Genomic DNA, 26,592 nt, shown 5'->3' with positions numbered 1-26,592 from the left:
GTGGGGCTCTGCCCCCTGCCCGGTCGCTCTTCCATCCCCGGTCCCTCCCAGCCTGGCATTGGGAAAGGGCCGCGCTCCTGCCGAGTGCCTCGGAGTCTTCGCCAGACGCCCGGGGAAAACCTGCAGTCCCGGCGGCAGCGCTGCGAGTAGAGCGAGGCTCTTTGTGGCACCCGACAGCCGCTTGGCTGCACAGCCTCAGCCTGAGCCGGGGCCAGTCCTGCTGGGGCGTTTGCGAATGGAGGCAGCGCCCAGCGGAGGCAGGAGGCAGCCCAGGGACGCGGCGGCTGTGGCCGGCAGCCGGAGCCGGCAGAAATGTGCGGAGGGGGGCGTGCGCGCTGGGGGAGGGGGGAGCGAGCCAGGCAGGCCTGGGGCTGGGGGCGGGGCGAGGGGCGGAGGGGGCCGGCCGAGGGGCGGCGGCAGAGGCCCCGGAGAGCCACGGCTTGGCGGCTGAACGTCAGGCGGCGAGGCGCGGGAGAAGCCTCCTGTGGCCCTGGCCGGCCATCCGGCTGCCAGCCAGGCCACCTGTGTTCTAGGGACCCAATGGCCGTGCCGCGGTGAGTCCCGTCGCTTGTCTGGGTGGGCTAGGTTGGCCGGGGGGGGGCAGAGAACGGCGCGGGGAGCAGCAAGAGGCCGGGCGGTTGCGGGGCTGTGACCCCTGAGCGAGCAGGCGGGCGGGTGGGCGAATGGACGGGGGGGGGGGGTCCATGGCTGGCCTGGCTGCTGCGACTGGCAAGGGCGGGAGGCATCGGCGGCAGGGGGCCTCGGTGCTCTCCGACGGGCTACGCGCAGTGGCCGCCTCCGTGCCTGCGAGCCCCGGCTGGGGGTGGGTTGGGGCGGGGGCGGGGGCATTCCAACGGGCCTTCCTTTGTGTGGGGCTGAAGCAGCGCGGCGCGGCTTTGTGCGGGGCTGCCCGAGGAAGATGGCGAGGCCATTGTGCTGGAGGAGGCCGGCTGCTTCCGCCAGCGAGGGCGAGTGGGAGCGGCGGGGGGGGGGGGAGGACTCGGATCCCCCTTTCGAGCAGCCTCCAGCGCCGGAGAGCTTTTGGCCCGCGCTGTGGGGCCGGCGCCGGTGGTCGCCGCTGTCTCTGCTCGCCGCCTTGCTCGACCCGCCCACCGCAGTAGTGAGCCGCGTGTCTCCGTCCTCCTCCAGGGCTGCCTTGCGGGAAGCGGGGCAGAGGCATCCGCCGCACCTTGGGCTCGGGGCCCAGGACGGCAGGCTCTTTCCCCCTTCCTCCCTCGCTCTGCATCCGCCGATGGCGTGGCTGTGGGGAGCAGCAGCTGGAAGCGAGACCCCCCTCCCCCCACCCTCCCTCCCTCTCTCCCTGCCCGCCGCCAGGGCTGCCTTTGGGACCCGCCGCCAGTGGCCGAGTGCAGAGGACAAAGGGCATTGTTCGGGCGCAGGGGGGGGGGGGAGGAAGGGGCCAAAGTTGGGCCAGCGCCAGCCCGGAATAAGAAGCGCCTGGTCGGCGAAACGCGTGTGTGTGTGGGGGGGGGGCGATTGTCAGGAGTGGTTTCGCCGCTCTCGAGATGGCATCGGAGAAGACTTTCGGCGGTTTCTCTTGGGATAGGAACGGCTCTCGGCGCCCTTTCCCCCGCCGCGCCCACCGCTCCTGCCCTTCTATGCTGGGGGGGGGGTGTCTCTTGCCTCTGGGGCTAAGTGGAAACGCCGATGGTCTGTGAAGGCTGCAAACCAGCTCTCCCCCAATAGGAGGGGGGCGAAAGGGGTCTTTGGCTCGGAGGCCGTGCGTGTGTTGGCTTCGCAATGCCGACCCCTCCTGCATCTCATTGAACTCCATTTCGTGATTTAACCGCCTTTCCTAAAAGGAGGTGTGATTCGTGAAACATGCCCTGCTTGGCCATTGAAAGCAGCAGCAGCAGCAAGTAAACAAAAAGTATCCATTGGCTAAGAGCACCACAGTGGATGGAATAAAAGAGCCCGTTTTCTTTAAAGGAAAGAAGACCTTCCTTGGAGATGTCTTGGATTTATTTCGCCATTGGATGGCCTGTTAAAAGCAAAGAGTCGCAACTGAGACATGCACCATGATTCTTGCGTAGGAAACTCTCTAGTCCTCGCCGACGGAGAAATCAAAACCATGGACAGCGAACGGATGTTAAAACGGGAATTGACTCTCTAGAATAACGTTTTGGGCTCTTCTCCACTGGAAGGTTCTCATTCTGAGAACGCAGTTGCATTCACATTTGGCTGTCTGCACATTCGGCTACCTTGCTTGGTCCTCCCCTCCCGTCTCATGCAGCTGTATATTTCATCAAAGGCTGCAAAAAAAATCTGCATTTCTTTTCCTGCAGACGGAACCGTTCAGGATACATTTCCTAGCGATGTGATAATACTGTGCACGGTTCTTTCACTTGCTAGAGACAAAAGTGTCAACGTCACTCCAGCCTCTGGGTCGTGGGTGCACCGTGCTCACATTAGGGGACAAAAGGGAAGTTATTTCGCGAGAGAAGTGAACCTCGGATACCTAGAACTGACTGGATCAGCGGGCAGCTTCTCCAGTTGGAAGGCTGCCCCCGACCAAGAGAACTGAGACCCGGTCCATAGAAGAGCCACCATCTCGATATCTGGAGCCGCTCCTTCCCGCCCCTGTACTCGGGATCTCTTCTTTGGGCTGGGGATGCGGGAGTTGCGTTTGGACCCGGGTGGGCTCCCAAGAGGCTGAGCTGATGAGTCATCCAGGGAGACTCAAAGGCAGATCCCATTTCCCATCCCTTTTAATTACGCTGCTAATTGACGGGGGGGGGGGCTCTTTTCCAAAAGACCTTTGGAGTCCTCCCCAAGCCTTCTTCACCCGCGCAAAGAGGTCGCATCAACTCCCCTCCTCCCCCGTTTCATGGACTGGTCGCCGCAGCCGAGGGAGCAAAGGCCTTCGGCCCAGGCATTAGGAAAGGCTTCTCCTTCAGCCCTGGTTGCAATAAATGGCAGAGAAGTCATTCTCAGGGAGGAGCCCGGCCTGTCCCCCCCACCCCGTGGTGCCCTTCTTGCTTTCTGGATCGGTGCCCTCGACAGCCCTTGATTCTTTGGGCTTCTGGTTTGATTCACAAAGCGGCTGGTTGAGGGAGGCACAGGGCGGCTCTCACCGGCTCTTGAGTCCCTCTAGGGTAGATAGTTGAGGGCTTTCCACCGTGGACTCCTCGGTGCTTTGCGCAGGTGTTTCCTCTCCCCGGCATGTCCGTGGTGAGGGCGGATTTCGATGCCGTTGTGATTGTTTGCTGTGCTGCCTACTTCCTCGGCGGGCCATGGTGGGTCACCGTAAGAATTAGGTGGCGAGTTTCCAGCGACCCCCTGGGATCCCCCTTGCCTGAGATCAGAGGCAACCGAACTCGCGTGGAGTCGCTTTCTCGTGGGGATGAGGCGGTGGGAACGTTGCCTGGCCTCAGGCGCAGGCCGATAGGGACGGGCCTGGGGATGGGCTGGCCGGGCTCTTGGCAGGAGTCGGCCAAGGAGGAGCGGGCAGAGCGGGCGGCAGTAGCCCCGAGGACATCGGCTTGCTCCAGGTCCACAGGCGGCGGGGGGGGGGTGGATTTGACCAGAGCAGGGCGTCCTGCAGTCTCTGCCCATGGCCGGGAGGCTCTACCGCGGCTGGCCGTGCACTGCAGCACCATGTTCTCCCCCGCCCAACCCCGCCCCGCCGCCCCGCCCCACCAAGGAGGGACCGGCTTTTACATAATGCCAGCTTAGCTTCGCTGCGAGTGAGCGAGCAAGCCTGCCCCCTCCTTGCCCCCTCCTCTCTCCTGCGTCGGGAGTATTTAGAGCAAACCCGTTCCCGTGGCAAGGGCGGGGAGGGGGCCACGGAGCCTGGAGCCCGGCGCCGCACTCCGCTGTCTGCTGCCGGTCCAGGCAGACGTGTCGGGGCTACGGAGCGCAGCGAGGGGCTGGGACCTGGGGCGCCTGCTGGGGGCCGTCCAGCCCCTCTGCTGGGCAGGGCTTCTGCCCCCATGGGGCGCTTGCTTGGTGCCAGAGCCCGTGCCCACAGTTGGCCCCACTTGGGTTGGCAGTGGGGGAGGAGCCGAGGCGTCGGCCGGGGAGAGCCGGGGACTGAAGGTCGTAGAGGGCTGGCCGCGGAGGGAACCTTTCGAGGAAGCCGTGCTCGCTTCTGCCTGGCCTTCGCCCTGCCGCCGCCGCTCTCAAGGACGCGGGGCGAGGAGCAGGACTTTGGGAACAACATCTGCCTTCCCGGTGACGTCATCAGCCCGGGTAATCCTCTCGCACGGAGACAGCTGCCTTATTCGTTGGGCTGGAGAGCTGTTGATCCCTAATTCTGGAGCAGCCGGCGAGGAGCGCGCACACGTTGACCGGACAGCTCCGGACCCCCCCCCCTCCACCTCTCACCTGCCTCCCCCCCCCCCCCGCATCCGGAGAGAGCAGCTCGGTGAAGGTTTGGTTGTGATCGATGGATATTCTTCACCAGGTTGTGTTTGGGGGGGAGGGGCGCTCAGGGGTGGTGTTTAGGGAGTTAACCCTTGCCAGTGGCTTCTCCCCCCCCTTTTTTTTTTTTTAAGGTGAGGGGCGATTGGAAAGGGGCCGTTACAAAGTCTCGAAGGTGTGTTACTTTGTGAGAGTTGCCATTCCGGATTGCTTCCACGGTTGCTCGCTTTGGTTTCTGCAGGGCCTTTCATCTGGGGACTGGCACAGTTTGGGTGCATCCTCCTGGGCCGTTCACGGGATGTCAAGGGCGCCGTTTCTATGGGCTGCGGTTTGTCTCTGTTGAGCTGTTCCTTGCCCGCCAGGACTGCCGCTGACCGATTTGGATTGCCTCCCTGGCCTTAAGAAAAGGAGAGTCCGCTTGGCCCTTTCTTCCAGCGGGGCAGGGCGAGAGACCAGCCTTCCCTCGGTCCCGGCCACTCTTCCTTCTTGCCTCATCAGGTCCCCTTCGGTTCACCATGGTCTTTTTTGCCCATCCGAGGCCCTTGCAGTAGCACTGAGCGCCCGTGTTTTCTCCTCCTTTAACCTCCTGGCTTTGCTTCCCTTCCTAGGATGATCAGCGAGGCCTGCTGGGCGAGAGAGGTGCTGGCCGCCATCTACCAGCAGCTGGGGGGGCTGGTGCTCACCGTCTCCACCACCACTGAGTCAGTGGACAGCCGCATTCTGCGACCCACCCGCCGCCCTGGCGCTCGGAACGGAGCATCGGAGCACCTGACAAATCCGCAGGCAGTCGACGCTTCGGAGCTGCCGGCAGTGGTCAACTTGCTCCGGTTTCTGGCCGGTTTCTTTATGCACTGACCACACTGGGTCCTGAAACATCCCAGCACGGTTGTCCTCGGGACCATCCTGAATGGACGCCTGTTTAAACGCCGTCAAGTTAAACCAAACCGGTGTTTCTGTTGTTGAGTGTCTCCCCTTCCTCCTCCTCCTCCTCCTCCTTCTTATGGCACAGTCACTGTAGCCAGACCAGATGGGCTGTCCAAACTCTCCCGGGAGCAGGCAGGTGCTATTGAGTTAATGTCTTCCGCTTTACAAAGCAAGTCGACACGCATCCTGCCCCTTTCATTTGTGCAAATCTCTGCCTCTGAGAAAGAAATACAGGCCTTTTGTTCACTGACAAGATTTGGGGAGGCTTAAAACCTCGCTCCTTGCTGCTCAGGAATGGCTAAGGGCGGTTCTTCCAATGGGGGCAGGAGCAGTCCGGGCTGAGCGCTGTCTTCCGCCGCCTTCAGTAGCGAGAGAAAGAGCCGGCCGCACCAGAGCAGCTTAAGGAGAAGGAGGCGGCCAAGACAGACGTGCTTGGAGCAGATTTTTGCCCGGTGGACGTGGCAGAGGGGCCAGGAGGAAGCGGCCTCAGATTCAAAGCCAGGCCTGGAGGATGAATGGAAGGAGAAAGAGAGGCAGAAGCCGGCCGCTTCCCTTTTCCAAGAGATCGCTCGCTATCTTGTTTGTAGAAGGAGGGAGGGAGGGAGGGAGTCGAGGCGAGGGAGAGAACCTGGGCTCTGTCTCTCCGTGTTCACAGCGGACCTTGATTTAATGTCATACAATTAAGGCACGCGGTGAATGCCAAGAGCGGAGGCTTAAAGTCAACGTCTACGAAGGGATTATTCCAAAGCCTACGCGGCCGAAAGGTCCCACGCCCTTCCCTTGCCCCCCCTCCCCCCCCCCCCGGTCCACAAGCACCTAGGGCAACTGGAATGCAAATTCTGCTGCACCCAGCAAGGGCGAGTCCATGGGATCTGGGCGCCCTGAGTCCGCTCCAACCGGTTGTCGCGGCGGAATATCTTTCCAGTGGAAGGTAGGTTCTCCCCCCCCACCCCACCCCCACTTTTTCTTTTTGAACCATGTAAGGACGACAGAAGGGAAATAAACACCATTTGATCATAGTATGGCATCGCTATGTTTGTTGATTGCATGTCCACCTCCTGTCATCGGCGCCAGCCGGTCAGCCTTGAAGCAGGAAGACAGGTCGGCTTCTCCAGGCTGCTCGCTGGCAGAGCGACCCGGATGGCTGCGACGGAGAGTTAAGAGATCGTGGTTTGTGTTACTTGGAAATGGAGCGGTATCTTGGTGGGGTGTTTAGCCCTCGGGGAGGAGGGAGTCCTGGAGCGAACCTTTTGACGGCTTTCTTTGTTTAGCCCCATCGCTACGGTCGCGCGTAAACAAAGGGCACGAAGAAGCCAGCGCTTGTCTGTTGAGAGGAGCTGAGCGAAACCTGTGCTCTGTCCTCGGTCCTGAAGTCCATTTCCCCGCTAAGGGGCCTAGTTAAGGAAAACTTATAGATTGAGTCTACAGTGGGCGATACAAATCTGTGTCAGGATTTAATCCTCTCTGAAGTAAACCATAGTCTGAGGTCAGAAGCCTACTAAAGTGAAGGGCACACAGGTTATGGAATGGGGTGGAGATCCATCTCAGGCGTCTGTAGGGTTGTCAGTTTGGGATATTTTACATATTTATAAAATATTTGTAATTGATATTAAGAAAAAAACAATTTGAGCATTTCAGGCCCATAAAATCTACTAATAATGCTACTGTAAAATTATGTTGATATTTTTTAGAAAGAGCTACTTACATCATGGGTAGTGCACCTCATTACAGAAGGACCGGGGGGGGGGGCTATAACCCACAGTGCAGCAGCTTGCTTTCCAGTGGGCCCGGCCATAAATGAACAAGAGAGACCATCATTTGCCAGGGTTGATGTTACCGCACACTAACTGCCCCTCCTGCCAAGTAACAGAGAGACTCTTCCCACCTGCATACTTTTCTCACAAGGTGTAGTAAAATTTTCTTCGCCATCTGACCAAACAATACAGATGATCATTTTATCCTTTTATCATCCTGTAGTCACCCTATATGCTCCCCCTCCTTTATTATTTTTGACTGGGATCAATACACTAGCTTCAGGCTCAATGCCTCAGTGTCCAGCCTATTGCTGGAAATGGGGTGGGGGACAGACACTGAAACTCCAGTTACATAAACTATCAGGTAATGGAAGGCCAGGTGCCTCTAGGACACTGTTCTTTAATCTGGATTAAAATACAGTAAAGCGGATTAGCGCCCACCCGCCTAGTATCTGAACCAGAACACTGCAAATTCCTGATTCTGCAGCACAGCTGGGGACCTAGTTTGTTGGTAGGGAAGAGGAAAACTGTATTAAAAGGAAATAGGGCCTATCTCACAAAACCAGCCTGGGCATTTTCCTTGCTCCTGTTGAATCTACTCTCTGCCAACTTCCACTGCAGTCAACTAACACATGCATTGGGTCACCAGTCCTCTGCACAATCTGCTCAGAAGTAAATCCAGATCATTTTTATTGTTTTCTAGGTGCTTCTCTTATTAAAGAATTTCCCGTGCGAAATCACATGGACATCAGTTGATCCCAATCAAATGTATGAAGAATAGACTAATTCAAGGGAACTGTAATGCATTTCCCATTTTCTCTGGAGCAGGCCCCACTGACTTCTCTAAACGACTCTGGATTAAAGAGGTCATGGATCAGACGAGCAAAGCACACCATCTTAAGCAATTTAGCCTGGTGTTCAGAAAGCCATGCTGTGCATAGCAACACGTCCAAAGCAATTCACCTAGCTCACTAGGAGGGCAGATTGCATCGGTCATATTTTTACCCCTCCACCCTAGAAATCCCCTCCTGTTTCCTTGGCCACTCCTGATTTTGTAAGCAAACCCTTTTAGGTTCACAGCGCTCTTGCCGTGGAATTGTAAACTGCAGCCTCACCTCCTTTGAATTAATTTCATCAGAAGAGAGGCAACACGGGAAGCATTTCAGCCTTGCTGAAGAACCAGCGTGACTTATTACCTCCATTTCCAGACCTCAAGCCACAAGATTTTGGTTGTGAACATCCAGTGTATTTGAACGAAAGGCAGAGACTACTGGGAAGTAATCGTCCAGGGCTGCAATTATCCCAACAGTCACAGGGAACATATGCATACTGGTGAATGGGCGAGAAAGAAATGTCATCTGTAGCGATGTAGCATCCATAGCGGACAGCAGACAACATCACAGAGACTAAAGCGCCCCAATAATAACCAAGATAGGGACAAGAAAGACTTCAGGCGTTCGGCATTTCTCTGGAATTATGTGGAAGCCTTTGAAGTGTGCTAATGCGCTATGACATTAATGTGAACAATTTAGGCGCAGGTTGCTATGTGCAGCGTGTGAGTAGCCATGTGATGTCAGTTGGAATCAATTTGCTCTGTTTTGCTCGGAGTGGCCTGTATTGAAATGGTTTTAATTAGAGGAGCTACGAAAGGAGCAGACACTGTTAATCACGGCCGCCTCCTGATCTTTGCTAGGGAAGAGGGCCCTGTGCTTTCTCTGTAAATCCTCTACACAGTCTCGAAATGTCTTTCTGTTGTGGGTATGAACCAGAGATGGGGGGAAATTCATCCAGTGGTTTTTCTTTCCCCCCCCCCCTGGGTCTGAAATAATTAGGACCCTTTGTTTTGCTACTGTCAAGTTGAACATTCAGCACCTTTCTTCTAGCTTTGAACACGGGAGTCAAATCCTATTCTCAGCTATTTCCCCCTGGTGCGGTCTAATCGTCTATCCCATCTCAATCAAGGCCCCCCACTGGGAGGCGAGGGGGAAGATGTGCCCCGGAGGCCCCCTCTCCACTCAGAAGCGCTCCGATTATGCCTTTCTTAATCAGGAGGAAAGCCTCCCGGAATTGCTGGGAAGACAGTTTTGCCCTTGAGCTGCGGCAACGAAGCGCTGCTGCTGCTGCTGCAACCGGGGCAGGGGGCGGGGCGTCTTGCTTTGTACTTTGCAACGCGGCTCCGGAAAAGACCAGGGGCCTTAACGAGGCGGTGGCGCCCTCTGCTGCGGAGCATCGCCACAAGAATCTGCGGGCCGGCGCCCAGCCAGGACCAGAGCGACGACCCGCAGAGCCACCGAGGAGCAAACAGGCAGCGCGGCGCTGCGCCGTCCTCGTCCCGCCCTGCAAGCGAGGCGCCGACGGGCGGGGGTGACGTCAGGCAGCCGTGCCGCATTCCCGCAGGCCGGGGGCAGCGCGACGGGCAGCCCGGGGACATTTCACGGCGAGAGGCGCGGAGGACACGCGGTCGGCGCTCAAGGGAAGCCGGGAACAGGAGCGAGGGCTCGGGAGCTCCAGTGGCCCTGGCCCGTGAACTCACGGAGGGCAGGCAGAGTTTCATGCTTTCCCCTCCAAGAAAGGATCCGTGGGCTCGGAGAATGGCTGCCTCGAAGGGACATCAGAACGGAAATGGACAAAGCTTTTGGGACCAACTCTGCCTAGTCCCCCCCCCCCCATTTAATGTATACAGACCCAGAAGGGTGCCTATGGGCCTTCCAAGCATGGTGTGGCCTTCCGTGTGCACCCTCTCACGCGGAGGGCTTTCACCTACTTCCTGGGCCTGTTTAACTGGAGGGGATGGAGGCTGACCCTAGGATCTCCTGCAAAGCAAGAAGATGCTCAACCAGTGAGCCATGGCCAGTGCACCAGGCCCCCAAAGAGAATGAGCACCTTAGGAAACCCAGGCCCATAACAACATTAAAATTCTGAACCCAAAAGACGGCTCAGGGATGTCTCACAATGCAAGATTTAGGATCAAATCCTGATATTTTCTTATAAACTTATTTAGGTCTCATGCTAAGGGGAGCATTTACTTCATGGGATGATTAGGAAATTAATAGGCAAAGAATCCTGATATTGTTGCGATGCTTTTCCATTCATTTCATACTCAAAGCTGCCTTATACTGAGTCAGGCAACTGGTCCATCAATGTCAGTAACATCTGCTCAGACTGGCAGCAGCTCTCCATCAGTCTCAGGCAGAGAGGTCTTTCATACCACCTACAGCCTGGTCCTTTTGCCTGGTGAGGCTGGAGACTGAGCCTGGGACCTCCTGCATGTTAAACCTTTGGTATTCTCTGGAATTTACAGTTGTAATAATAAATACAGGCTTCATTCTACATTGTCAGCTGGCCCCAGAAATAACTCCTCCCCGAAACAAACAAAAAAACACATTAAGGCATGTTCATGAAGCATCCATCTCCCCTTCCTCTGCGATTCGTTGGTTTCCAGTTATATGCTTTCCAATTATAATCCTGACTAGCAACTGAAAAGCCCCTTCACCACCCTAAAAAGTGATAAAGTGTATGTTTGTACGAGTGATGAATTTCAACACCCAAGCATACCTTGGGTCACTATTCCCGGTCTTCTGCTATGAAGCAAACTAGTAAGTTTCTTAACGTCTCTCTTGCATTCCCTCCTGTAAGGGTCCTCCTTTCCCCCTCCTGTCCCCAGGGTCCTTGCAGTGCCTTCCCTCAGCCTCCCTTCACATTGTCCATCTCCCCCCCCCCCAACAATGGACATTTAACATGCAGGGAGGATTCATGGTGGGCCACAGCAAAAAGCAAAGCCAGCCCATCAGAGCCCCATGGCTTAGCCAGTTGGTGGCTGTGCGGAAGGAGGCAACAGGTCAGCCAACACCTTGTAGATGGCTGGGCTGACTGATTCCTTTGGTGTTGGCTTGTAGCACCACAGAGGTCCCTCAGCTGGTTTGCTCTTGGGTCATTTTACCTGCCCATTTAGCCCCTACTCAGGCGCCCCAACATTCACTTGACCCAAAACAGCAGATTCTTTGCCCCTACATCTGGACAGCCATCACAGCCAGAACTGGATTTCTCAATAATCTGTATTCATTGTTGATAGCCCATTCTCCAAGTAAAACATACAGATTTCTGGCTGAGAGGCAACGCAAGATCACTAGCAGTCCCTCCTATATGTGTTCCCCCCCCTACATATTCACAGGGAAACTGAAGCCTAAAAGGTGCCCAGATACCTACAAAACCTGAGACACAAATGGGATTTCTAAAGGTTTCATCTATATCTTTCAGAAGCAATCAACTGTCTTCCTGTTTTATGACATAACGTATGCTGTCCTGGCATTGAAAGGTGTGAGATGAGCTTTTGTTTTAAAATAAAGTTATAACAGAGCAGGATTATTCCATGTAGTAAGTCTAATCAACCTCCCCAAACACACTCACTTTTTACACAAGGTTTATCGTGGCTGTTTAACAGGCATAGGGGGGTGGAGCTTCATTTTCTTTCGCTTTGTAGGTGTTTTTTTTCATGTGCACACAGCAACTGAATTAATTCTTCCCAGAGTTATGGATGAGAGGATCAGGTAATTATTATGTGATGAGGTAGATGGGAGGACTACGCCCCCTCCCCTTTAAGGCTGCCTGCAAAATATTCATGGGTGAAATAATCATAACACATACTTTAACACCAGTGTGCATACTTTGCCCTAAAGCAAAGTTTACATAACCATTGGTCTTGCTTACTGTTGATTTAGACAATGGCTGCATAACTTTGTGGCGAAACAAGAAGTTGTGTTTTTTTTGGGGGGGGGTGAATTAGAACTCCTAATCAGCTATATTTTTTAAATACTCGCAGCTGCATAGTACTGTCCTATCTGGATACAAAGTAACCTGCTGATGCAGCTCAAACAGCTTATGAATGTACAAACTGCTGAATGAAAAATCAGCTTCCTGTTCATGACTGGTGAGCAAAATGTGAGCCGAACTGGTGGATGTTCAACAGTGTCTAGTTTTCATTGGGAAAGGATGCTACAAGTCTCTTTTTAGTGACTTGTTTGTCCAGTGATTGCTCATGTTTGTTCAGGGTTCAAGTTCAGCTAGCCACAGATCCTGAAGGAAAAGGTGGGAGAATCCCAGGGGGAGAAATGAGATGGGGAAGCACATCTTCGCAGTGTATCTGAACACGTCAAAACCTAGGCACCAGTGTCTGGTTGATGAGATGGCTACTTTTTGTCATTTTAAAGATCTGGAGGAAATAGACACTTTCATGTTGCATGAGATCCTCACTTTTTCATAAATGCAAGTGGTCATTCATTACTAGAAGCTATGACCATTTGATTTTAATATTTTATTTTCATAAAGTTAGGCAACATGTGAACACACCCCATCCAGGTCAGCTTCCTTAGAATAGAGTGCAAGATCCATTAATATTGTATGACGTCTGGCTTTAAAAGATATATTGACAGCAATTTAAAAGATTAATGTCTAAGCACTGTCGTTTCAGCTGCTGCAATTCATGCTCTTAGGAGAAAAGCCATAGTGGATTCACCTTGAAAAACAAGCTATCTGCAACCTTTGTATAAAAACTAAATGGAACATTTGGTGCAGAGAGACAGGAGCCAGAATGTCTGTGCAGCTTGCAAGCTGGTTGGCTCTTCAAGAATCCCAAGTCCTTAACGCTTTCTTTGATATCAGCTCCACCACTTAATCAAACCATAATCTCCTATGAAAGACTGTGATGAAACATTTTAAACAGAGAAACTTTCTAATGGATCAAAGCCGAGGGTTCCCTAAGATCAGAAACCCATCCCTGAAAGTGGTCAGACTTGGATGCTTTTAGAACTGCCTGTTCCACCTGCTATTGGCAGCAGCAATACCCAGCACTTACAGATCGACTAAGCACTGTGCAAAGGACTCAACCCTTTTCTTCTAATAGACTGCTGAAATGCTGACAAGCCCTAACAGTTCTAACAAGAGGAAGAAAGACCACAAAGGGAAGAACACAACAACAACAACAACAACAGGGAATACCAACCCAACAACTGAATTAGTTATCATGAAAACTGAGCAAGAACAAGGTTAAAAATGAATTAAACAAACTAAATGTATTTATATTGCACTTAAAATAGAAATTGAAAACATAGGCATTCAGCTTGGTAAAAAAGGGAAGAACACAGCAAGCAAATTTACAGACCCAGGTACATTCCATTTTATCTCTCAACCACTGATGACCACTGATGGTCTTTGTTCTGGTAAGTGACTATAGCTAGGCCACACTGCCCATCTCTCTCTGTCTGACAGACACCAAGTAAAAATAGTACCATTTCTTGTTAACTGCTTCCAGTTTTTACTACTAATGCTAAATGTATTTTGGATAGTTAAACAAACCTCCCAAATTGCCAGAAGTTGCAAGAATAAAATTCCATTGACAGGTTGCCCGTATATATACCACAAATAAATCCTGACTTATTCCCCAAGAAAACCTCCCTGTTAACAGTGAACCCACACCCACTGTCAAGATGAAGTGCAAGTCGCCCCAGGCTCTGCCCCAACCCCCTTCCACACAGCTGATCAAGAATGCTTGCACCTCTGCTAAATAAAAAGTTGTTTAAGAGTTAGGATAGCAGAAGATCTTTAGGCTGGCTATCGTGGACACCCTCTCTCAGAACCTGGAGCAGCCTCCGTGTGGTGCCTCTAGGGGATGGTCTCAGGTGCCTGAGCTGGATGTTCTCATGGTGGATGAAAGCATCCAGAACGAAAGGGATGAAATTAATTCAAAAGAAATTCCATCTAAACATCCGGAAGAAGTTCCTGAGAGTTAGAGCGGTTTCTCAGTGGAACTGGCTTCCTCGGGAGGTGGTAGGTTCTCCATCTTTGGAAATTTTTAAACAGAGGCTGGATAGCCATCTGACGGAGAGGCTGATTTTGTGAAGGTTCAAGGGGGTGGCAGTTTACAGTAGATGACCGATAGGGATATGAGTGTCCTGCATAGTGCGGGGGTTGGATTAGATGGCCCATGAGGTCCCTTTCCAACTCTATTATTCTATGATTCTATGAAAGGACTGGTGGCTCTGCATGGGGCTAGGCAGCCCATCCACCATATGAGGCACCACATTTTCAAGGGCCAGGAGATATTTGCCCGGGCACTTTGCTGCCTTCCCAGGGCTGGGTGTGATTCCCCTGGGCTGGGAGAATGGCAATACAATTAAATGGGAGGCTCCAAAGTCCAATTTTCACAGGGCAACAAAAACCTTTGAGATAGCCCTATGAAGGAACACCGTTATTTTTGCCTGATGTCAACTGGCCTATGCCTATGAAAAGACCTGATTGCGGCCTGCTGTTTCTGGGAGAGCAGAATCAGTTCTGTACTTCAACAATAACCCTGTACATATATTTCAGCAAATGCATGTTTAACTTCATTTACATGTACCTACCAATTTGTAAGAAGTTGCCAGCACAACCAAAGCCAAGGAACAGTAAATGGATAAATGTAGGGTTGAAAATCACATGTTCAGATGGACATCCCTTGAATGTAACATAATTATTCAATGCATGTACACAGAAAAATCAAGTGTATGTTGTATATGGACTGGATGCATGGTCACTGGCTTGTGAACAGGGCAAAGTATTGTGAGTTTAAAAGCAAGATTTTAAAAGGTGATCCTTTTTTCCCAGAAGTAGCTGCCTGATTAATTTCATTGGGAACCGTGAAACAGTTAAAACTTAGAAATTAAATCAGTATCTTCAAGGCAATTATGCTCTGTTGGTACATGCTCTGAAAGTCATTTAACATTTGGAGCATATGTAGGGTGGGAAGGAGAACAGATAAAGTCAGAGAAGCCTGGGCGGTAAGAAGCATTTGGAACAGGCTTTGTCTTACAAAGACCCTGGGAAGATTCCTGAGGCGGAAACACCACATATCTGTTTCTGTGGAGGTGCAAGGTGGGCTGGGGGTCCTGGAAAACAGCATTAGGACTTAAAATAACAATAGGATTTATTCAGGTCTCACCTTTCCTCCAGGCAACTTATGGAAGTGGAGATAGGATTCGCAGGAATCCAGGTCCAGCACAGAGATCATAGCTACATTATATATCCTCAAAATACACCCAGGAATTAAATTTTATTTCTGTTAGGAGAAATTAACATGTGACATAACTATGAACTGTAGGCTGTATCTGTAAGAGGAGCAAGCTAGTAGCAAGGAAAAGTGAAAGGAAATGGACAAAAAATGGTATTAATACGATTGTATTTTTTAAAACAGGAATAATGTTCTCCTCATACTAGCTTTGTCTGTTCATCAGTATGATTTTAAACAATTGACTTTAAAATCCATGGGAATTCTGTTCACAGGATGAGCTCAGAACACGAGCCCCACAATATAGCAGTTTCTTTGTTTAACAAGAATGCCTTCCTTCCTTCCTTCCTTCCTTCCTTCCTTCCTTCCTTCCTTCCTTCCTTCCTTCCTTCCTTCCTTCCTTCCTTCCTTCTTTCCTTCCTCTCTAACCATTCTGATCTGAACAAGAGATGGTGTATAGATAACTCTCACTCTCAAAAAATATTACTCAGCACATGAATATATCTGTTATTCTATCATTATTTCTAATGGAAGAAACTCAATACATTTCTGTGGTACTTCAAATACCTGCAAAACTTATTTGATGATTCAGGGCCTTGAAACACACTACAAGCAACAATAATTTGTCCATAGTGTCTTGAAGTCTTTTTTTGGGGGGGGGGGGGAGAGACACCTATACGCAGACAAAGCTTTGGCAGAGCTGCATTTCTTCCAACAAATCTGAACACCCAAGAGGCCTTCTCAGTCATTCCTAGGCCCACCTAGTAGCCAAGTCAGCTAACAACATGCATGTCTGTATGCATGTCTGACTAGGCTACAAGTATAGTCTTAAGCTTACTGACCAGAAGGTAACTTCCACAGCACATTGTGGGCTTACTCCTGAGGAAGACGTAGTGCAAGTATTGGCTGTGGTTTAGTGTCCTAACATTTAGCGGTAGTTATAAAGACTACGCCGGGTAAAACATCCCTGTACTCCACTCCTTCCTCACACCCCACACAAAATCTGTTTTTCGGAATAAGAGTTTTCCTTTACAACATTTCTGCCAATATATGCATTTAAATGTCAGAAGGAAAAAATCCATGCCAGATAGCAGCAGTGAAACATAAGCATGATAAAACTGAATCACGAGATTGGAATTTGTTTTCTAGTTAAGTTCTGCTTAAGTCCCTTCATTTATCCCTCATGTCAGTTTGATACGACTTGGAGAGTAGTATCAAGTGAATCAGATGAGGCTGCCAGTGTGGAACAAAATTCCTAGCACATAGAATGCCACTGTGGCTGAAAGGAGTGCATTGCTGCGTGATATTTCAGGCCTCACCAAAGGCTCAAAGATAAGGCATGAAACAAACATACCTTTCCTTGCAGGCGAATAACTTCAAGTGGAGGTGGCAAAGAATTCCTCTGGCCACCAAAACAGAAACAGTGGCAATGAGGACAGGATGACTCTAACATACATTCTTGTTTGTACAGATCCTGTAACACATAAGATATGGATGCTTATAACCACCCCCAGAAAACCTGACTTGAGCCTTCTGAGCCAAGCCTAGAACCAGGAGCTCCACCATATGAAGAGAAGACCCCTGAATATACATGAATGGCTTGGCTTTCATCACTGAAAGGTTAGAACCACCTGCCGTTTTAAAAATTAGGGACAGGACTGACTATGTAACTTGACATTTGAGTCTGGATAACTCTCAGATGGACACAGGAATCAGTTTTCAATTAAAAATATATTTTTGAATTTATATCCCACCACTCTTGAGAGACTTGTGGCAACTTACAGTTATAAAATCTCATAGACCAATAAAACCCCTATAAAAACCCTGACAAACCCCACACGTTTGGCAGCCAAATACCCCCTACCTCCCGAGCAGACTTACCTACGGGTGGGTGCATAGATATAAATGCCCAGCCTGAGGAGGAGTCATGTTGATCTTGGCCCTGGCCTCAACCCAGGACCATGTGGAAAATCTCCATTTTGACAAACCTTGTTGAAAGTCTTACTGGAATCCAGGTAAACAATATCAACTGAGTTCCATGATCTAATCTAATCTGAGACAGATCCATCAGGACCCTCAGCTCTCCCAGGAGCTCATTTCACCAAGTCGGGGGCAGGACTGAAAAAGCTCTGGTTGAGGTTTGGTGTACTTCCTTAGGGCCAGGGACCTCCAACATATTAGTACCCTTATGCTCTGCAGGGAGCATAAGGAGACAAGCGGTCTTTCAAATGGCCTTAAAGGTCAATACCAACCAACCTAATCTGGGCCAGAACTGGCAACCAATGCAGCTGCCTCAGCACAGGCTGGATATGGGCCCTCCATGGTGTCCCGGTGAGGACCCTAGCAGCTGCATTCTGTACCAGCTGGAATTTCCGGGTCAAAAACATGGGCAAGCCTACATAGAGTGAATTACAGAAATCCTATCTAGAGGTGACTGTTGCATGAACCACTGTGGCCAAGCAGTCTGGGAATAGGTAGGATGCTAGTAGCTTCATCTGGCACCGGTGGAAAAAATGCCATGTGAGCTACTCCCATGACTTGGGCTTCCATAGATAAGGAGGAATCCAGAGTCACACCAAAATTCCTTGCTGAGGACAAGATGTTAAGCTGAACCACAGGACCTCCATCTTGGAGAGAGTTGAGTTTCAAGTAACTCTGTACTAACCATCCAGCCATAGCTTCCAAATATCTGGCAAATGTATCTGGGAGGGGGGGGGTGGCTGTCTATGAGGAGATAGAGCTGGGTGTCATCCGTATATTGGTGACAGACCAGCCCATAACTCAGGACCAGCTGTGCCAGAGGGTACATAACTTCGGATATGAAAGATTCTCCTTTTTCTCCTTTCTAATGGGCCTGAGAATTTTGTCAAAAGGGAGTTCCCATGTGCAATTTTGTGCTCATTTCTATATGTATAGTGTTTCCTTCCATACATGTCCTTTTTGAAGTAAGGCCTCTAGAATCGCACACAGTACCCCAGTTGGAGTCTGACCAATGTAGTATACAGCAAGAGTATGGCATCTTGTGATTTTGATGTGATGTCTCTGTTAATAGAGCTCAAGACTGCATTTGCCTTCTTTACTGCTGTATCACTTATTTAGTTTACAGTCCACAAGTACCCCGAGATCTTGTTCAGATACACTGCTACCCAGAAGGGCATCTCCCATCCAGTATGCATCCTTCTCATTTTTGCAAATGTAGATCTCTGCACTTCTCCTTACTGAATTGCATCTTGGTCTCATTTGTCCCCTTTTCCAGCATGTTCAGATCTCTATCTCTATTCTCTGGGGTGGTCACTACTCTTCCCAATTTCGTGTGTCATCTGCAAATTTAAGGAGGAGTCCCAACACTCTCTCATCCAGATTACTGATAAAAATGCTGATAAGTACCAGACACAGTACCAAACCCTGTGTCACCCCACTGCTCACCTCCCTCCAATCTGATGAAATGCCATTGGCAACTAGTCTTTGGGTGCAGTTTTCTAGCCAGTTCCCTTTCCACCCAAATATCCATTCTACAGTCCTGCAGCTTACCCATCAGAACACTATGACGAACCTTGTTGAAAGTTTTACTGTAATTCACGTAAACAACATCAACTGAGTTACACAATCTAATCATAAGCAACAATCCACAGGAATCTGAATGCAGCAATGAATCCTAGTACCTAGTACATACAAGGCAAAAACATTTTACAAAAATGTCTTTAAATGGAGGCAACTACCATGGACAACAGCAGCATAACTGTGTATTTACTGTGCCCTCTTTACTTTCATCTTGGTGGGAAAGAAGAGAGTTGCATCCCATCTTGAATGTTACCCGGTGGGGGGGGGGGGTGTCTGAACCTTGGGACCATCACAAAAAGGTCTCCTTTTTAGCTGTGCTGGCCTGCCCTCACTCGAGAAAGGGCAAGAAGTTAAGCTTCTGAGCATGAGCTTCCTCATTGATGGGAAAGCATGGCAGGGTTACTGATGAACATGCATCACCTTCCCCACACATGCCAGTTTAGAATGGAACATCCATTATGTGGAACATCCATTCATTTAAATTCGTCTCCCACGTTTGGAAATTTACATAGTAGCTAACTGGAAAATAAACTTGTTGGCTTACCTAGGAAAGTAACAAAACATTGTCTGGAAGAAGAAGAATGTCATGAAGCTATTTTGGATTTTGCATAGCAAAGTACTCTGTGGATCTAGATTTTTCCAGATATTTTAAGAGTCCACTTTAGAAACTACTTTGGGGACAGTGCAGTGATCCTAGATATTTATTGAGCGACTTTGGATGAAAGTAGCACAAGCTACTACGAATACCTAAGAAATCAAAATGAGAGAGCATTCAAAGTAATTCATGGACAGTCTCACAAAAAAATTATTTATTTATTTATTCATTCATTCGTTCGTTCGTTCGTTCATTCATTCATTCATTCAACCTATAGCCCGCCACTCCCACAAGGCGTGTGGTGGGTCACATCAGTAGTCCCCACCTTTTTATCATTGGGGACCGGTCAATGCTTGACAGTTTTACTGAGGCCTGGGGGGGTAGTCTTTTGCCAAGGGACATCGCTGCTGCCTGAGCCCCTGCTCCACTTCTTTCCCACCGGCGCCCCTGCCTTCCCACCGCCCACTGGGGGGGGTGCTGCCAGCAGCAGCTGTGCAGTGCCATGTTGTGGGGGAGCCCAGCCATGGCAGCCGCTGGAGATCACCAAAGGTGAGCTGGTGGCAGAGTAGCAGGGCAGCTCCCAAGGCATCAGCTGGGGAGGAGGACGAGGAGGAGCTGCAGCCCGGTACCAACTGATCTACGGACTGGTACCGGTCCCCGGACCAGGGGTTGGGGACCACTGGGTCACATATCATAAAAAAACTCATAAAACCCCTAATACAATAAAACATCCTAAAAAAGCCCACAACCCAACCTAACCCAACCACCCGCGGCGGCAGCATTATACCACATAGCTCACCCCAGGGAAGGAATAGAGAATCACCACAAATATAACTCTAAAAGGGTTATATTTTACTTCAGCATTATAGGGAAGACTACTGACCCTAACTGTGTGTGTGTGTGGGGGGGGGGTTGAGGCAGAAGCGGCATCCCAGGACCCCCTAGCAAGTTAACATCTGGGGCAACATTTGAAGCAGGGACTTGCACACCCCTCGCCATTAATAACGACATTGAAGAGACCCAGGAACACAAACACATTTTCCCCAATTGTACTTCAGCCTGACTTCAGCACTTCTTGGTGTTATTTGAAAAACACTCTGAGATGTGCATGCATTCACTTCCTTGCTGAGGGCCATTGTCCTTTCTAAACCGCTGTCTTTGGATAATGAGCCTGAGCCATAAAGACGCCATGTGCACCTCCGCTCAGCTTGGTGAACCGAGATGGCCTTCATCATGTGCCTTGGAAATGTTGTTGGTGTCACCGATTCTAGTCCAGCCAAGGAAAAACCAGTCTCAGGAGTGACCAAGGCAAAGGAAACTTGGGGGTTATTAGTATTCCAATTTAAAAAATTTAAAAACCTATTTTAACGCTTCTGATGGACACCGCACAGAAAACTCTCTTCCTCCTAAGGCATGTGGCACGAAGTCCACGAGAAAAGTTGGCCTGCTCTCATCAGCAGTGTTGGGGTCGATGGCGAGAGCACAGAGTCCAATCTTGCTGCAGAATCTGCTGCCCAAGCGTTCCGGAACAGCTGCTGAGCTGATAGGCCATTGCTATCCCCTTTTAAAACACCGGCAGTTGCTGGGATTAGGCACACAATTTTGTACATCTTGGGTGTGAGAACAAACACTTGGGCTGTGTGCCAGGCTATGCCGTTCTTCCAAGGAAAGCTGCAGGGAATGGCAGAGGAGCAGGGAGCCTGCAGAAAGGCAGGCCGAGGCTCTTCATGTTGCAAGGGAAGGAAATCTGACTTGGCCTCTTGTTCTTTAAAGCAACATCCCAACGGGGCTTTCCACAATCAAAGAAGATGAGCTGTATTAAATTGAGGAGGAATAAAAAGTCTGGATGACAACTGCTAAAGTTAATCACAAAAAGGTTAGTGGTTCCTGTGGGTTAGTGGTTCCTGGACCTGACTAAGATCTCAGAGTCTCCATTTAGATTCCCCACCATGCTAGGGAAGCTCCTTGGGTGTCTTTGAGACAGTCACATACTTGCAGCCCAGCCTACCTTGCAGGGTTATTGTGAGGCTAAACTAACTGGAGAAGAGGAGAGTGATAGGGTAGTCAACCTGTGGTCCTCCAGATGTCCATGGACTACAATTCCCATGAGCCCCTGTTAGCATATGCTGGCATGGTCTCATGGGAATTGTAGTCCACAAACATCTGGAGGACCACAGGTTGACTAAACCATTGTGAGTCCCCAATGGGAAAAAAGGCAGAACATGAATTAAGAAAAGGAATAAATGAATAATACATGACAACTGCAAATAAAAAACCAACCATCCATGGCCAATAAAAGCCATTAAAAAGTAGTTCGGTTGGAACCAAAAAGTAGTTATGCCAACCTTCATGCGCACCAAACATACCTGGACATGAATAAACTGGGGGACAAAAGGCCCTCCAGAATAGGACCAGATGAGGCCAGTCTGGGCACCACCAAAGTCCTGCTTCACATGCAGCCTGTGCAGACTCCAAGCAGGGAGTTTCACAGAGCTGGGGAAATACTGTGAGTTGTCGTCATGAGATGTTGGAAATCTCTTTGGGTGGTGAGGGGAAGGGAGCCAGGGGAAAACATTTTCGACAAGTGTTTGCCCATTCCCTGCAGCCCTGGCTCCAGCATGTCCCCAGGCCTTCTGAACAGTGAACTCAGCTGGGAGGAAAACCAAGTCCTGGAGAAAGATGCCCAACTGAAGGCCAGACCTTGCTCAACTCCACTGCGTTGGATGTCACAAGCCAGGGGGAATATTTAAAAATGGAGTCCAGCTTCTCCTGCCTGCCACAAGGCTAATGTCTTCAACTAAGACAAGGTACTAGAAGAAGGCTATTTTTTGTTTTTCACACAATACCTTGTGTTTAGTTTACCCTAAATAAAACTTACAATTGAAGCTGTTCTGTTTTGAGCTGAGTCACCCCCAAGCAATTGCATTTTTTAAAAAGACTCCTGGACGCCTTTAGCGACTTTCGATAAAAGAGCAAAGGATTCTGAACATTAGGAGAGGAGACCACCCAGAGGTAGATGAGGGAAGGTACACATCATATCATATCAATTCTGTTTCTATCCAATAATGCCTTTGCCTCCCGTTTTTTAAACAGGAATTGAGCTGTAGCAATTTGTAAGCTAGGTGACATTCAGGAAGTCATTGGCCTACTTTCAATCAAAGGACATTTTCTGTTCTTTCTTTAAAAAAAAAAGAACCTTCCATTGCATAGACCAGGGGTAGTCAAACTGCGGCCCTCCAGATGTCCATGGACTACAATTCCCTATCTAATAAGAGTTGAGTACTGATGGTTTGGGTATTCAGCCCTGACTGAGAGCAGTTTAATACAGACAGGAGAACTGGGAGAAGGACAAGTGAGTCAATTGATGGAGACTCCCTTTCAGGCCAAGAAGAAGGAATAGATCTTCCAGAGAGAGAAGTCATTTTCCTACCCAGTTTAAACAGTTTAAATTCATGGGAATTGTAGTCCATGGATGTCTGGAAGGCAACAGTCATTCACCAAGAGTGGGAGAAAGCAGCTAAGGGACAGGGACAGTCACTTCTGAAGAATTTCTCTCGGACTCAGTTTGAAATGTTTTCCTAGCTCCGATTCCCTAGAGCAGGGGTAGTCAACCTGTGGTCCTCCAGATGTTCATGGACTACAATTCCCATGAGCCCCTGCCAGGAACTGCTGGCAGGGGCTCATGGGAATTGTAGTCCATGAATATCTGGAGGACCACAGGTTGACTACCCCTACCCTAGAGCACCCCCGGAATTCTCCTCGATTCATATCACAAATAAATAAGAATGCTGATGCGTTTCAGATGATTTCTGTAGCTGGAGTGGATGTTTTGGATGATGCAGGAGCATGCTTGCGAAATACAGATCTCCTCATTCATAACCATTATCAGTATGGTGAATTAGCAGAAAGCTATTACATTTCAATTAGACGAGCCTGTTAAATTAGCCAGGCAATAGACACATCTGGCATAAGTGAAGTTTTCTGTGGGAATCTTATTAACACTGCAAAAGAAAACCGACTTAAAAAAAAATGTACCCCACATTTTTAAGGGCAACATAAGACTGGGGAAAATAATGCACGGGATGAAACAAGGAAAGGCTGAAGTGTTTGAGGCTCTGCAAATGATTGTGCATGGACATCAGACAGAATCAGGGACGCTAGGCATATATTAGTTATTATAGCCAAAGGGAACCTCCATGCTCAGGCATGATGGATCTCAGAATATTAGTTGTTGGGCTTATAGTGACCTACCCCCTCTCTCTGCTCTCCTTGCCCACCAGTGGGGAAAGGGGCACACACTTATTGTTGCCTTATTTCCTATTGTATGAAGTAAGTACCTCCTCAAACTTATTTGTCCTCCTTAGCTGTACAAGTGTGGCAGACTACACTTTTAAAAACTTAGAAGTTCTGTGCAAACAGGTAAAGGAAGGCTTAATTTATCACAGAACTAAAGAGCCTTGCATGACAAGCTGCTTTAAGAGATCAGTTTGGTTAGCATCAGCTGAGCACAGATAGACTTCTGACTTAGATGCTTATGAGAACTGAGTCTGATTTCAGCCCTATCCAAGAAGAGTTGAGTATTGATGGTTTGGGTATTTAGCCCTGACTGAGAGCAATTTAATACAGACAGGAGAACTGGGGGAAGTTGACAAGGACAAGTGGGTCAATTGATGGAGACTCCCTTTCAGGCCAAGGAGAAGGAATGGTTCTTCTAGAGAGAGAAGTCATTTTCCTACCCAGTTTAAACAGGAAATTAGCTCTGAAAAGCACAGAGATCCCTGGTCTGTTATGATTGGAAACTACCTTTAGAGTGCTTAAGAGTCAATTAAAAACTCAACATTATTGTATTTCAAGAGAGGGAGGTTGGGTACTGGGGAAAGTGTGCCAGCCTTTTGGAAACCAAAAAAAGGGAATTTGCAAAGAAAGTGTATTGAAGTGTTTGGGGAAAACACTGGAACAAAAGCCTCTCAGCACAAAGATTTGAGTCACTATGAAGAAGAAAAAGAAGAGTTGGTTCTTATATGCAGTTGTTCTGTACCCGAAGGAGTCTCAAAGCAGCTTACAATCGCCTTCCCTTTCCTCTTCCCACAATACCCTGTAAGGTAGGTGAGGCTGAGAGAGCCCTGATATCACTGCTCAATCACAACAGCATTATCAGTGCTGTGGTGAGCCCAAGGTCACCCAGTTGGTTGCATGTGGGGGAGCATGGAATCCAACCCACCTCAACAGATTAGAAGTCCACACTCCTAACCACTACATCAAGCTGGCTCTCCAGCTTAAGAAACTATCATTAGCCTGAAACATAAGGACTAGAATCTTCATGTGCTAGTTTTACCTTGGAGTTATCTATATTACCTCTGAAATCTTGCCTCGGATTTCACCTGAGCCTTTTTCTATGTTTAATAAAATATTTTGTTTATTTGGAATATAAAAACTTCTCAAATGCTATTTAAGTTCTATATGTTAACAGGGGCTCCCATTTCTGGGCTGGGCAAACAACCAAAATATGATATACTGTGACAGGGTGGGAGAGCCAGAGCTCTTTGGGAAAGAAGAAAACAGACAACTAGGGGGGCTCAGTCACAAAAGGGAAAGAAAAATCAAGGGGAAATCTTGCCTCTGAGGGAGGGAAGTGGATGGGGGTGTTATAATATGTCACTGCTTTTTCCTTGATGTTAAGTTCAAAAGAATGGATGTAAGCTCAGCAAGAACTTTGAAAGAGAGCCTGTTCAAGCTAGACTTCATGGTTTCTCCTTGTTCTTAGCTTGCATGCGTCCACATAGTATGTCACAACTTTTAACTCCTCCTCTCCCATCTGGGATGGGTTCTCTCTGAGGAACTCTGAAATGTGGGTTGACTCTATGCACCTCCTTCTAGTTCCTTTCCCCATTTATAATCAGTTGCTTGTCTTCTGTCTTTATGACCCTAGGCTGGGGTATCCAAAATGAGATCTATTTTGCCTCTCCCGGGCAGGTGGGCAAATAGTCATCACTTTCCAGCCTGTCTCCATAAAGGGGGCTCTCAGCCTGGAACCTGACACTGAATCGTTTGGTTTTCTCTGAGGCCAGCTGCCTCTTGAGGGCTCAATCAAGGTGTCCTACATTTCCCACCCACAATGGGGCAGTGGGGAGTTGATGCCACACTCTCCTTGTAGGCTACCCAGGGGCATCCATTTGCCACAGGATGCTGCACTAGTGAACCCTTTGTCTGATCCAACAATGTTCTTCTTATATTATTCTTAATAATTCTTCTTATATTATTCTTCTTATTTGATACAGAGGCACCTTTTAAAGTGGTAGTGGTGGAAATATGGAAGTTTCTCCCCAGCATTCTTTTTTGGTTTTCTTAGCTGCATATCAGGCAAATCAGAATGACAGCCTTTCCTCACCCTTCTGACTACTACAAGCAAAGGAATGTTGAAATGTAAGACGGATGCAAGACAAACAAAACAGACAAATCTGTTCACAAGCTAAGAAGGCTGGAAAAGCTGCCCTGGGCCCTCCTAGGATCATCTTTTCCAAAGTGGGGATCTCTTTCAAACCGACATGACTCAATTCCCACTGATAATACAACTCTACAGATGCTCCACTATCATGGGCCACAATCCTAGACCCTTCAAAGCCCTTGTGGTGCTATTTTGGGAATGTGCCTGTATTCCAGATGCCTGCGGGGTCAACGTCAAATGTCAAATGTTTTTTATTTCCTTTTGTTTATACCTTCCCCTCCTACCCAGTTGGGGACCCAGAGCAGCAGAGATCATTTCCCTCCTCTCCAGGTAGGCTGGCCATGTGAGTGTGACCATGCCAAAGTCACCCAGCCAGTTTCCAAAGCGGAGCAGGGGTTCAAGCCTGGGGTCTCTCAGGTCTCCCGTTCAGACTGCTGTATGACGCTGGGTCCCTTGTAAGGGAGGGGGGGAAAGCATTTTTGCATTGTTTCCTGCCTCTTGTTAAGATCAATGCATTGTTCAATGTTCTTTATGTGTAAGAAAACTCATAGACAAAAGAACCAAAAGTTTATTTAATGCAATGAAGATGGGCAGGCCAGAACAGAGGACAGTGGCAACATACGGAATTGCCAGCTCCTCCTTGAGTCACAGGGAATTCTGCAGGGGCTGCTTCGGCTTTGGAGCTGAGATCCCTCCTGACTGAGTCGATGCTACTCAATGCACAGGTGGAGGAACAAGTTTTCCTGGACGCTCCCTTTGCTGAGCTAGGTCAATGCTGCCACCTAGTGATCAAAACTTTAAAAACCCAGTAACCTCCGTGAATCTCAATCTCCTTCCCAGAGTTAATAAAATCAAAGGTCTCAAAATACTGTGCTGTTTTCACAATGGTCTA

The 26,592-nt window shown here is 49.3% G+C and overlaps 1 long non-coding RNA gene across 7 annotated transcripts; it reads left to right on the top strand.

Annotated features, from left to right (window-relative positions):
* Positions 1-426: 426 nt before the first annotated feature.
* Positions 427-26,592, top strand: LOC143844731 (uncharacterized). Of its 7 annotated transcripts, XR_013234118.1 has the most exons (4): positions 469-554; positions 16,571-16,719; positions 21,861-22,062; positions 25,534-26,592. It is a non-coding gene; the product is annotated as an uncharacterized LOC143844731 (long non-coding RNA). The 7 variants fall into 7 exon arrangements; XR_013234119.1 differs by lacking the exon at positions 21,861-22,062; XR_013234117.1 differs by lacking the exons at positions 16,571-16,719; positions 21,861-22,062; positions 25,534-26,592 and adding an exon at positions 12,529-15,700 and having other exon boundaries at positions 427-554.

This window comes from Paroedura picta, chromosome 9, assembly GCF_049243985.1.
Source record: "Paroedura picta isolate Pp20150507F chromosome 9, Ppicta_v3.0, whole genome shotgun sequence".
Classification (NCBI taxonomy): Eukaryota; Metazoa; Chordata; class Lepidosauria; order Squamata; family Gekkonidae; genus Paroedura; species Paroedura picta.
The sequence above is the reverse complement of the archived record's forward strand: the minus strand, read 5'-3'. Positions and strand labels throughout refer to the sequence as shown.